Below are 13,738 nucleotides of genomic sequence, written 5' to 3'. Positions count from 1 at the left end.
TGCAGGGAGGAAGGGGACAGGCTGTTCTCACTGGTTGCCAGCGATAGGACGAGGGGTAATGGCCACAAGCTGAAACACAAGAAGTTCCGTCTCCAGGTGAGGAGCAACTTCTTTACTGTTAGGGTAACAGAGCAGTGGAACAGGCTGCCCAGGGAGGTTGTGGAGTCTCCTACTCTGGAGGTCTTCAAAACCAGCCTGGATGCCACCCTGTGCCACATGTTCTAGGTGTGCCTGCTTGAGCAGGAAGGTTGGACTAGATGATCTCTAGAGGTCCCTTCCAACCTTAAATATTCTGTGAATCTGTGAATCTGTGAAAGTCACTGAGAAGGATATAGCAAGAGAAATCTTCTGGAGTTCAGATGTTTCATATTACTTTTATATTTTTGGTTCTATTTCAGCCTCGCCTTTGCATAGACATGATGACTAGTGTTAATAGAGCTGAAATTTTCCGGTAAAATATTAAACTCTTAGGTAGGGGTGTTCAGGTGGAGTTCTGGTATTTCATCTTTTCAACTTTGTTCAGCAAGAAAGAGATAACTGCTTATGTATGACAAATATATAATACAAATAATTTGTCTCTATGTTTCTGTTTTATAAGCAAAGCATAGAAGGGTTAAAAAAAAAGAAAAAAGTCTACATTTTGCATATCTCGTCTCTTGCAAGAAATATTCTTTTTTTTTTCATTCAAAACCCACTAACAATCTTGTTTTCTTTATTCAGATATATCTCTAGAGTTTACACAATGAATGCTTCTGTAAGAAGGTAATGTTTTAATCTATCAAGTTTTTGAAATGATAAATTTATGAAAACCATAAAAAAAGCATTTATAGCATTTATAGAATACTTTTTTTTGTTGAGAGAGTGCACAGTGTTGAAATCAAATCAGGAAAATATGTATTTTTTTATTACATAGGGAAAATGGTATTTTAGAGAACAGGAAAAGCTACTTTAAGGAAGACAAAAATAATCATTGCTATATAAAGTTTTAAAAAGAGGAATATATTGGCTACCTGTTTTTCTTTAGTCAACATGTGCCAGTAGGACTAGAAACTGCACTTATTTTGCTTTTGAAAAAAAATCTCCACCATTTTCTTCCACTCTGTGAATTACACTTGTGAGTTCAAAGTAATTTCTGGAACTGACATATGCAGCACAAAAAACATTACATTACATTCTGAATAGTTTTAGAGAGAATGGCAAACTTTCTACACTAACACTATATCTTCCCTTCTCTTCCCCTTCCCCTTCCCCTTCCCCTTCCCCTTCCCCCTCCCCTTTCCCTCTCCCTTTCCCTTTCCTATATAAACACTGCAAAATAGTCTTTAATTGGAGAGATTGTGGAAATTTTCTCTTGGGTTTGCAACTTTCCACTAGAAGAAAAAAATAAATCATCCTAGGTCTGACAGTTAGGAAAATATCTTTGCCACTTCTTACTCTATTCTGGAACAAAGTGAAAGAAAAAGTGTTTCAACTGAGGAGATATATTCTAATTTAAAGACTTAGAGCAGAGACACCTATTCTCTGCTTAGCTTAGCAGAGTTCAAAATGTGAACTTTGCAGTGCAAAAGAAAGCATACTACGCATTGGAAGAGAAGGAGAAAGAGAGAAGCAAATAACTCATGGTTATTTTTTGAATGTTTAAATGTTTATGTTGAATGTTGAATGTTTAAATTTAAATTACTTGAAATAAGACTAGGATTTTCTTTTTTGGTGCATTAAGCTAGTCAAATTTTCTCCTTAATGGCAAAGCTATAAGGCATTTTTTTTCCAGCAAATCCATCAGCTTAGAGATTCCAACCATTCCAATTTCAAAAGATGTTTGAAACAAAATTGCCATTTCATTTCACCAATTTATTTCCTCAGTGCTGGTATTTTTCTATATCACTCTGTTGGACTAAGATATCTCATCATTAATGTAGTCACTACTTGATCATACAAGCACAGGAAGACATTGGATATTTATATAATCTAACTGGGCTATATATTGATAAAATTTTTTGATTTGGTTGTTTTAATCTCAGTATCATTCTATCATTTGTAATATGATATCTATGCTGAACTCAGAGGAATCCTGTTAGCTGTAATCAAGACAGTTGTAAATACAAAGCCTACACTAGACACATGTTGTATCTAAAATCTCACTTAGGCTTTTTTTCCTGTGTGTGTGACTTCTGAGAAAGGAACAAAGGAACAAAATGGTAAATTGTCATTTCTTGTGCTGAAAGCATCTCCTTAGGTTTGCTGAAGCTTTTTTTCATCCTACAGCCCAAAAGTGAAATGCAGGCTTGAAAAGAATAACTCTAAACAAGGTAATATAGATATTATTTTGAGTAGCCATTTCTGAACAGAACTCAGTGCAAACTACCTAGTCCTAGGGTATAATCTGGGTTCTTTTTAGCACATGCTAGCATTTATATTATCATTGGTATAGTCTCATTAGCCCCCTCATTAGCCCCTAGGGTAACTCAGGTGCTAGATATGTCTACACAAGTTGCAATCAGAGGTCTGAACTGCATACCATTAATCACGTTGGCCTGCAGTAGTTGTGGCTTGTGATGTGATTACTAAGCTAAAAATATGTTCAGTCTACAAATACACTTTTTTTGGTATGTGAAATTCAGGAAAGTGTTAAATAGCTTAAATATTTGTAACAACATCTATATTTAAAGATAAAGCTATGTGGTGAAATTATAAAGGCACTAAAATTAATATAGTTTCAGTTGTGGATGAGTGATGGAAGTGGTAGATGGCAACAGAAACAAAGCACTTTTTCTGTGTTTAGAAGCTGTAAACATCTTTCAAAAGGATTAACATATTAAAAAAAAAAAAGTTATTGTTTCGGTTCAAATAAAGAGCCTACTCTTCCTTAACATTCTGTATGAACATTGTCATTACAATATGAAACTTGTACCAGAAATGCACAAATAGGAGTAGAATATGCAGGATTTCAGCACTCCTCCCAATAATATTAATCAGCAATGAAGAGAAGTGCGAACACTGGAACAAAATAAACTTTTTGCCAAGTACTTTGCATTCAGGTTCATTTTGGGAATGATGACAAAGGCTTTTTTTTTTTTTTTTTTTCTTGAACATGACTCAACAGTAGAATTTCTTTAGTGCAAAGTAGATAAAGCAAGGGAAGGGAGGCATTGTGAGTACTCTTTGTTTTATTGTTAAACTCATAGAACAGAGTTGTGGTGGATCTGCAAATAAGAAAAAGCACACCAACTTCTCTGTTCAGTTCACTCTAGATGATACTCCCTCCCAATAACTTTTGTTTCTTTCAAAGACAGAATCATAAATACGGTGTTTGAGTGACAAATTCAAGAAGAAAATTAAAGAAGGAATAGTCAAATAATCATGATATACTGCCTTAAATACTGCTTCAGTTTCCTTAATTAATAAGCTTACAGTTCATTGGCATCAGTGACTTTCACCATTTTTTTTCTAATTTAGGTACTTTACCCTTCCATATCTCATGAATCAATGCACATGCCACCATAGCTTGAAAGGAAAAAATATTCTACTCTTCGGTTTCAGCTTTATAATCACTAGGATTTTTTCAATCCTCCTGCCTGTTCCCATTTCAATTGTCTTGCATAGGTCCTTATGAGTAGCAGCAGCTTCATTAACTATTATGTAGGAAATGAAGAAAGCTGCTATGTTTTGAGTTATCCTCCTATCTAACATGTCTTCCTAAATAAAGAAATTTAAACACATAAAAATACAATTCCCTCTCTCTCCCACTGTCTTCCTCTATTTTTTTCTCTTAGTTTTCTTCCTTCCTTGGTAAAATCCAGAATTGCTGTGCATGGCCTGTTTAGCCAAAGATTAAAAGTATGTTTTAGCCACAAGTAAAAGCTGAATTGAAACAAAACTTCAAGTGTGGGTTAACATCCTTCTATAAAGAGCATCAGTCATTAAGAATGGTGCTGAATTAACTTGTTCTGAAACATAGATAAGACTGTGCTGAATTCATACTGTTTTCAATTGAAAATCATTGTCATGCTAAGAGGTTTATGACATTTCACATTCTTTACAATAACTGTCAGAAGTGTTATATAGTCCTTGAAAGGTAATAGTGAACAGAATTACTTTTGATTTTGTTAGCTTTCTCAAATTTGATTTGCTAGGGACAATTTTTCATCATTATAGCCCTAGTAATCTGTAAGGAAGTATAGCAACAAGCAAACAACAGAATACAGAATACTGAAAAGCCTACAGTACTAATGCAGGCTTCAGATACTGTAGTCTCCCTTGCATTTAAAATGCTCATAATGCTCATAATGAAGGCTACATTCTTGTGGATGTTGTATGTGTACCTAATATCATGCATCTAAATAACTTGTTTGAGCAATTTCGGACTACTCTTGCGTCTTGGCACTCTCTTAGCCTTCATTCTCTTGCACATGGCATTTTGAGGAGCAACATAAACTCATGCTCTTGCTATAGAATTATTCAACAGAGTCGGAGGTGCTTTAATGAATTATTGCAGTAAACATATACTCAAGTATGAATGATAATCTCAATTTTCCAGCGCTACAATACAGAAAATTGTGTATCTCTATTACTTCAAAAAATATTTATGCCTTCTGTGAACTGCTAGGATAAGAATGAGCATAGTCCAATATCATAAAGGAAAAGTGAATCTTTATACCAATTCTATTGGAGCCTATTTGATATTCCTTTTTTGAAATATCAAATCATGTTTTTATCAAATGTTTCTACTCAGTTTTTCTCATTCAAGATTTTCTGTGTACTGTTGAAAGATCTCAGGAGAAATTAGGAAGTTTTCTAGATTTTTAATTGGCTTGACATGTGTCATTAATGCCTTTATGGTCTACAAAGTTGTCATAATATTTTGGTGCTTCCATAACATTGATACTTCCTGTTTGACACTTACTGGCACAACGTTCAATAGGGAACGAGCGAATTTGGAATAGAATTTAATGCATTATTTATCATTTTTTAACGTGAGATTTTTGTCTAGAAATACTGTATGAGGACTGCTATAACAAATGTCAGCAATGCTCTACTGAAGACACAACTAATGCCTGTTCTGAAATCCCTATGTATGAGTATGAGTATCACTGTATTGGTAGTATATACTATCTTATTAGTGATATTTATTGGTCTTTTGTCTTCCATTTGCTTTTAGTAACTAGGACTTCTACTCTGAAGCTGTAAGATATTTTATACACTTGTTGATTTACTTTAATCTTCTGCAACAGAAAATTATTGTGAGCTTTTTCATGGCTTTTGCTTGTTCAAGTGGAATATGGATATGGTAAAACATTTGATTTCAATCACTAAACTTTGACATAGGTCACTGAAACCATGAGTTTATTTTCAGCCTTATGATTTGTAAGCAATGTGTACCATCCAGATACATGATTTTGATGATGCAGTTGATTAATGGCAAAATTCTATTAGGTAAAGAATAATAATAATAAAAAATATATGAGTATAGAAGTTTGAAGGTCTATTGTTGATTGTTCTCTTGTCACAGGCTTGCTTGCCAAGATAATTTTTCAATTTTCTTCTGCTGAGAGTCTTAATGAACCAAGTGAAAATAGGCAACAGTGATGTCTGACAGATTGAACTTTTCTGTCACTGTCAAATACAAATTAGAGGTCAACACACACATTTAATATCTTTTTATTTCCCTTGATCTGTAGGTGATTAGTACTAGAATGAGATCACCCTAAAGGCAACTGGAACTAAATCAAGACTGAGCTAGAAGGTATCTTCCTGAAAGATTTATTCTACTCACTTTAACTCCACAGAGTCAATATTCTCTATAGGTTTTTCCTCAGAAGGTCTAAGCCTATTCGTGAAAAAAATGTTATGCTTGTGTTTCCATTCAAATAATACTTCAGTTTCATTTGACTGCATTGTGTGTTTCACTAAAATGCTAGTGGATATTGCATCCAATTAAACTCTGTTATGCCTTCCACAAAAATAGCAAATGGACTATAGTAACCTGGAATACGTAGAACCCAGAGGTTTACTTTGAATGATATTCCTGAAGTTCAGATACTAGATTTTTGACTAAGCTTACATAAATTGATATGTATTATAAAACATTAATAAGTTGTTAGCAATGACTTTTGAGACTTTAAGTGGAAGACCAGTTTTATCCTTCAATATAAGACATATAATAAATTTGCTGGGATATTTAAACTTTTCCTTCATACTTATTAATTTACATAAATATAAATCTGTATTATTATGTATTTACAACTAAACATGCTCAAAATTATTTCAAAAAATTGATTCTAAAACTGTAGACTGTGGAACACTTTCATAGTTCATTGCTTTCAAAATCCTCAGCTGGGGTAAATCTTCATGGCTTTATGGCTTCATTAGAATTGTGCTAGGTGATCAAATGATTGTCTGTTCCAGTAAGAAATTTATCATGTCTTATTAGAAGTTTTCCTAAGAGGCAGTCTGTCGGCTTTGGTATTCCTTAGGACACTGAGGCTTAAGAATTAAAAAAATAATTTTGTTAGAGAAAATAACTGTGATGGATAATACCACCTTTCAGCTGATGCTCTTAAAATTGGAAGAGAAGCATTTTGAATCACTAGGGCATTTTTGTCTTTGACCCCCTAGTGTGCAAAAAGGTTGGAAGCATAGTAGTTACTTTATTCAGGTCCTAGTCCAAAAAATTTGGAAGCACACATTTACTTAAAGTAAGTAAATGAAGATGAGTTGTTCTATTGGTGATAATGGTCTTCTTTATATACTCAGGTGTGTAAGTATTTTGTTACATTTAAACACATTTAAAGAATTTTAACACAATATTATGTTTTCTATGTTTTTCTCTTGTCTAGCATTTCTGTTACTTCTAACTTATTTTTGGACTGGAATGCAGTTAGAGTCTTTTATGTTCTTGCCCTTTAAAAATTCAAGATGAGTTTTATTTGTTAAAAAAAAAAAAAAAAAAACAGGCAGCGATCCTTGTAACATTGAATGAAATACAGCTTTTAATTAAACATCAAAATATGTGGCATACCAAGAAAGTGATCCGTAGTTTAACTAAAAGCTGTATTTCATCCAGTATTAAAAAAAAATGGTCATTTACTGTATGAGTATATAATTATGTCATTTACTATATGGTGACTGTATTTTTAATTACTGTTATGCAAGATAAAAAAAAGAATAAAAAATCTTACTAGCCTGATGGAAAAGCCCAAATTAGAAGTTAATTCAGTTTAGTTGAGAAGGCCTCCAAATTAAAAAAATAATAATAAAAAAAATACACAACCCTATATAACGAAAGAATGCTATATTGATAAATGTTTACACCACTACATTAAACACAAATTACCTGCCTTTGTACGAGGTCACATCCCTTGCTCACATTGATAGAATGAATAAAATTCCCCTGGATCTATTCTGAATGACTTTAGGGCAGCAACAGAAATTGAAAAGCAAGTTATAAATCTTTATCATTGACTGCAAAGATTATTGTTTCCTTTCATTTTGGTCACATTTACGATGATGATTTAGTTAGAGGATGGAATACTTTGATGAAGTGAGAACCAAGGGAGGACCAGAGGCAGTTCTACTTCCGTACAGATGAATTACTTCTTAAGATTTCCTTTAACATAAACTGATCATTTTATATTATTAGAATAATAAAAAGTATAATAATTACTCTCACGTGTAAGACTTAAAATGACTATCCTAGCCCTTTTTGCATAGAATCTCTCTGAAAACTCTTGATTAGACCTATTAGACCTATCACACTCAGGAGTTATGAATGTGAACACAAGGTAAATCACGACTTATCATTCATATTCCATTTTGATCCATTTCAAAAAATCTGAAATGGAAATAAGAGTTTAAATCCATTTACTAAATATAAACATCCATTGGTTTGTTTCATCCTTTTTTATTTTAACTATTATTCAGGGATTGGAAAGCAGGGAAATTAACATTCAAAGTTAATCATATTAAGTCCAGGAACACCTGGCTTCCTCTATAGCCAGGGAAAGAATCATTCCAGAAGAAGAGAGAAAGTATCTAAATTAAATTCCAGCTTTATTTCACACTTCAGAAGAATTTTTCTCTGACGTTACCAGGAATCCAGATAAGTGAACCTCAGTAAGTTAAGTCACCACTGATTATGTCTCTTCTCGCTGCTCCTTATTTTCTTGTCTAGGAATGAAGAACAGGTTTGATGCCACTATGAATTAAAGGTAATCAAGACTATGTGATTCTATCATGGGACCCAAAGGAAAATGATACCTACATAAATAAAACAGCACTTTAATATATATATTTTAAAAAAGAAATCGTACCTTTTGGAGAGGAGATCAAATGAACTGATGGTGGCTGAGAATTGTAAGTTCCATATTTTTGTGTTCATATCTTGTTCACTGAGCTGCTCTCACAGCAGGATGGACTCTGCAGCCACAGCCTCACTGAGAGCAAAATGCAGGTCCAAGCTACAACATCAACAATGGTGAAAAAAGGCCTGTAACTGGTAAGAAGATGGGAAGTTGTTCTCTGGTAGAAATCCTCTCTCTTAGCTGCTGAGAATAGGTGAGAGGACATGTAAGCACTCTTGTTCATACACCCTTCCTAAACAGCAACAAAAAAGAATACATTCTGGAATGTTTTTATAATTAAAGAGGAAAATGTAGAGCAAACAAGGTTTTTTCCTCCTCTCCTCTCCTCTCCTCTCCTCTCCTCTCCTCTCCTCTCCTCTCCTCTCCTCTTTTTATTCAGTGTGGTACTTCCTCCTGTCCCTTAGGTATACAAATGTTTAATTATTTTTGATGACTTTTTAAATTAGCATTTAAACTTTAAAAAGAAATAGCATTTAAACATTTAAAAACTGCAGACACTTGTCTGTCATCTTTCTGAGGCCATGGTTGGTTTTTTTTTCTTTTTCACTTGGTTTCCCCTAAGAGTGTGAAAATTGTTTTCTGTTACTGAAGAAATGGTAAAAAGACTTTTATTAAAGTCAGTGATAAAGCGATTAAAATAAAAATATTATTTGCCCTCTCAAATTCATACACTCTTCAGTGTAGCCAGCATCCTCTCTTCCAGCATAGTTCTTTGTAAAGATGTTTTTATATGAACTATCTTTGCTCAAAGGAAGTATTTTTGATTGGTAAGATTTCTTCTAATAGTGCTACGCCTGTTCTTTTTTTAGTTAGTAAAATGACTGGAATTAGTAATATCTGTCATCAGGCAATTCTTTAAAATCTTCTATTTCGATGAATCTCAGTGAAACTTTCAATACTCTTGGTGAGTCTACCTTTTAGAGCATGTCTATTCTACAATTAAGATAGCTCTGCCAATTTAATTAATGGTATAAATTTTAAAAGCATTGGCTAAAATATATTGAATTCCTATATGGATGCCCCTTCCTTTCACTTTCCTCAGAGATTCAGATAAAGCAGATCAGTACTACTTGAATGATATAACCAAGGAGTTGTTTGGTATATTTTATATTCACATCTTTTGCTAATTCTGTTTAATTTTCTTCAGACAAGAAAACTCTGTACTTATAAATTCTGAAATTTATATTACATTATGACCAGTCACATTTATGGCTAATAATTTTGCTCTTACTTTCTATTAAAAAAGTGTTCCTAAACGCTTATCTCATTTATCAGTTTTGTCCCAAAGAGGTATACCAGGAGTTCTACACCTGAAACTCATTTGCTTGTTCCTAAAACACTTCATATCCAAAAGAAAGCAAAATTCAGACTATGATGAGATTGCAGCTATGATGATGAAGAGTAGTAGAATGGTTCAGAGAAAAAAAAAAAAAAAAAAAAGGAAGTCAAAAGTTAAAGGAAGAAAATTTAAGCAGATTAAATTAAAAGCTTAAGTAGAGTTAATGACAAAGATTATAACTCAATATTACTTTTGTTATGGTGTCATAATAATGTAGGATTTTATTACAGAGTATCATATTTAGTGTGTATATTGAGTCCTTTTGGCCTAATAGCAAACTAAATAGGAAACATTATAGTGATCTTTCAGATTTTGTTTTCTGAAAGCAATAAAGAAAATTAAATAAAGTAGGCTTTGTGTTAGACCTACTTCTCACTAGTGACAGGAGATTGCACATGCATGTAGGTTCAAAGCTGAAAAATACAGAGAAAAGGTGAAGTGAGTGAAAATATGAATTCCTTGTCCTATATAGGAGTGGAATTTGACAAAATGAGAGGCTAAAACAAAAAGGATTTTGTTGGGATGTTTGATATCGGATAGATGTGTTACGTTATTGGAACGTAACGTAACACATTGGAGAGATGTGTTACATTATACTAAATTTGTAAATCATTTCTTTCTACCAAAGAAATCAAATTACCCTCTGTTTAAACGCGTTTTTTTCCCCTCCTCTTTTGCTTCTTTAATTCCATTGTCCTCCATAAAATGATTTGATCAATTGTTTGTTTTGTTACTATTTCAAAATATATGTTATTGACTTTTGCATGTCTTTTGAGCAGCTGAATTATCTTTATTGCCAGAGATAAAATGTGACTAAGCTGAACCCATTAATGTACTTTTCAGGTCATGGGCTAAAATGAAGGCAATATTTGTATTAATGAGTCTGTGTGTGTAATATTCCTCCAAATTTTACTCATTACTACAGAACCTCCATGCACTATAGTTTTGTTTTTATTTCTGTCAGTTGCTTGGAATGTCTTTGCTAAGTTAATAATCTATCTTAGATTAGTGTGTCTCTAGGAATACAACAAACATTTAGATCTTTGTTGATTATATATTCCAGAAAACAGGACAGAGAAAATGCCTCCATATCAGAGGCATTGTGTTATAACTGCATAGACATCTACAAATGAAAGATTAGGGACAGACACCCCTTCTCATATCAATTCTCTCTGCAGTTTCCACTGCAGTATCTTTGATGAAGAGAAACTTACTTCATGAATTTCCTGGAAAGATATCTCTGTTTTTTGTTTTGTTCATATATTCCTGCCCCTGTGCATGTTTCCCCACTTAGTACCCTTGTTTTTCTTTGCTGGTCCAAGTGATGATGGCTTTTACTAAATTTCTGTTAGGAATTGATATAATTCAGAGTTATATATCAGTTCAGAGAACTAGGGGAAATAATGTTCCTAGGAATCCTTACCTTTCTGAGTTTGATCAGGCATAGGATATTTTAAGTTTCATTGACATTCGAAGGAAACAAGGTTAACAAAAAATCACTTTCCAGGAAGGTAAATAGGGTGTTCTGTAGCTAAAATTTTTCATAACCAGTTACATTTTGTGGCAAGCCTAGAGAAGTTGGTTAAATAAGTTGGTTAAATGTAAGTGTATTTAGTTCATCTATTTCAATTCGAACAACATCGGATTTTATTCTGTACAGACCTAATACCATTTGATGAAAGTAAGTCATCCAGTACTTATAGTTCATTCATACATTGATGCCAAATTTAGACTGTGCTGATTGCAAAAGCTCTTAAACTGGATAGAATCAGAGAAGCTCATTTTACTCGAAAACTTTTCGTAATTGTCCAGATTAATACCCTGAATGAAGTCTTTGAATAGTTTTACTTGACCTCATTTATACGCATGCAAATCTAGAGTAGGTTGACTGCTTCAATGAATAGTATCGTTGACTAATGTAATTGAGAACCAAATTTCCCACCTTAACCTTCCTAAAAGTGAATTTCATTTTCCAGTGTCAGTACTTTTATACCCCAGGTATACTTTAAGACTTATAAATATTCAGTTAACTGTATTTCACTGACTATGATTTTGCTTCTTTCATTCAATTATTGTATTATCTACAGCTTCTCTACTTTTTTTTTTTTTTTCATTTTCAAGACTTAATTTATCCAAACTGTATTGCTATATTCAAGCTACAAAATGTTTGATTAATTTTCAGGGCGGATGTTCAGTGTTCATAGAGGAAATGCTCTAAATAAATGCTAAATTTGGCATGCCTTTTTGCCCATGAAACATGCTTTCGTGCACCTATTCACTGTTCAGAGTGATCAGATCATCAAAACACTTTTAGTGCATGAAAATAAATGTGATGTCTGTGTGTGTGAATGCTGTATAGACATCATGAAGCTAGATATGCAGTGAGTGGAAGGTGGAAGTGAGGTAGCAACATTTGAAGTAAACTGATAGAAAATTAGAATTTCTCTCAGAAAATCAATTGACTCTTTAGAACTGCTGTATTCATTACTCTGAAGCTAAATCGGAGTTTTTATGCAGACTATTCTAAACTTCTGAAAATAAGGAATACTATATTGCATATCAAGGATATCTCTGAGCAGGCATTTCCAGGTACAATAATAGCTTAAGATGCTTTTCTGTGGTCATGTAAAATCACTTGGGATGCTCATGCAGGAATTACCTGCAGGTCTCCAGAAACTAGACTGGGATGATTTGGTCTCACTGTGGTCCACCTACATATCTGCTAATACAATGCAGATGTCTTGGCTACTTCAGGTCACATCAGACAGTAACATGCAATTTTGTATAGTCTAGGCAACTCTGTATAGTCATTGAGATGTCACTTGACAATATAGCCAAAGGAACATAGAGAAAAGTCAGCACACTCATCTGTTGTGATGACTACTTTAAAGTGATCTTTGGGCTCCAATGCCAATACTCTGCTAAATATAGGTTCATTGCCTTCAGTGAGATAGAAAATAATTAACTCACATAAAGACAACTAAAATTTAGAGATCTAAATTTTGGATTTTCCATATGAGTTCCATACCAGAAGTTTAATATATGTTTCTAGAAATTATATCAGTGATAAGATTAATTATCTGTAAGAAGAATGTGTCACAATATAATATATAGCTTAAATAAGAAGAGAACAGAAATAATAAAAGAGAATATGGTACTTACACAATCTAAAGCAATAAAAACTTGAAGCATGTAAATGAAAAGACCAGACATATATTTTCCTCATTTTATTTTCAATATGTAAAATTGGTCTCCTAAGAATTACTACTGTTGCTTTTCCAGTTTCCTCAAATCTTTTCAAATTGATTCACCGCTCCAAACACTATGCAGAACCAGGGAATAAGGGAATTAAATGATTTACTGTGCAACTTTTAGATATTGCTTGTTTTTAGAGGAATCAGGAATGTAATCTATGTAACTGAAAATGTTAGATGCTCTTCATGCAGGAAAAAAAAACTATAAATAACCATCTCTAATTAATATTGATAATTTCTCACCACTTTTAAGTGTGTGTATATGTGTGTGTATATATATAATCTGTTGCATCTCTGTTTTCATATTTTATAGTACTGTTTTCTCACCATTACCATTTAAATTGTCTCTAACATTCTTTTTTTTTTTTTCTCTTGGCCTCTTAATTTTTCTCTTCTATTACACTTATTTCCTTGTGCTTTTCACAAAATCACAAAATGGCTGAGTTTGGAAGGGACCCGTAGGGATGATCAAGTCCAAACCTGCTGCTCAGGCAGGGACACCTAGAGTACACGGCACAGGGTGGCATCCAGGTGGGTTTTGAAGACCTGCAGAGAAGGAAACTCCACAATCTCTCTGGAGGTTCCAGTGCTCTGTCACCCTCACAGTAAAGAAGTTCTTCCTCATGTGAAGATGGAAGTTCCTGTGTTTTCATTTAACTCATTACACTTTGTTCTGTCACTGGCTACCACGGGAAGAGTTTGGCCCCATTACGTTCTCCCATTTCTGTTTCTCACTTTCCACTGTCCACATACACATAGATATAGTTTCTTTTTTTTTTTTTTTT

The 13,738-nt window shown here is 33.3% G+C and overlaps 1 long non-coding RNA gene across 1 annotated transcript in view; it reads left to right on the top strand.

Annotated features, from left to right (window-relative positions):
* Positions 1 to 8,290, top strand: part of LOC112956251 — a 72,992-nt gene extending 64,702 nt beyond the window's left edge. Inside the window, exons 3-5 of the long non-coding RNA XR_003251013.1 lie at positions 721 to 762; positions 5,679 to 5,743; positions 8,171 to 8,290. This is a non-coding gene — a long non-coding RNA (uncharacterized LOC112956251). The remainder of the gene's footprint in view (positions 1 to 720; positions 763 to 5,678; positions 5,744 to 8,170) is intronic.
* The last annotated feature ends 5,448 nt before the right edge of the window (positions 8,291 to 13,738 follow it).

Source organism: Nothoprocta perdicaria, unplaced genomic scaffold, assembly GCF_003342845.1.
Source record: "Nothoprocta perdicaria isolate Ctin4 unplaced genomic scaffold, notPer1 scaffold_61, whole genome shotgun sequence".
NCBI lineage: Eukaryota > Metazoa > Chordata > Aves > Tinamiformes > Tinamidae > Nothoprocta > Nothoprocta perdicaria.
This window is presented reverse-complemented; position numbering and strand designations above follow the sequence as displayed.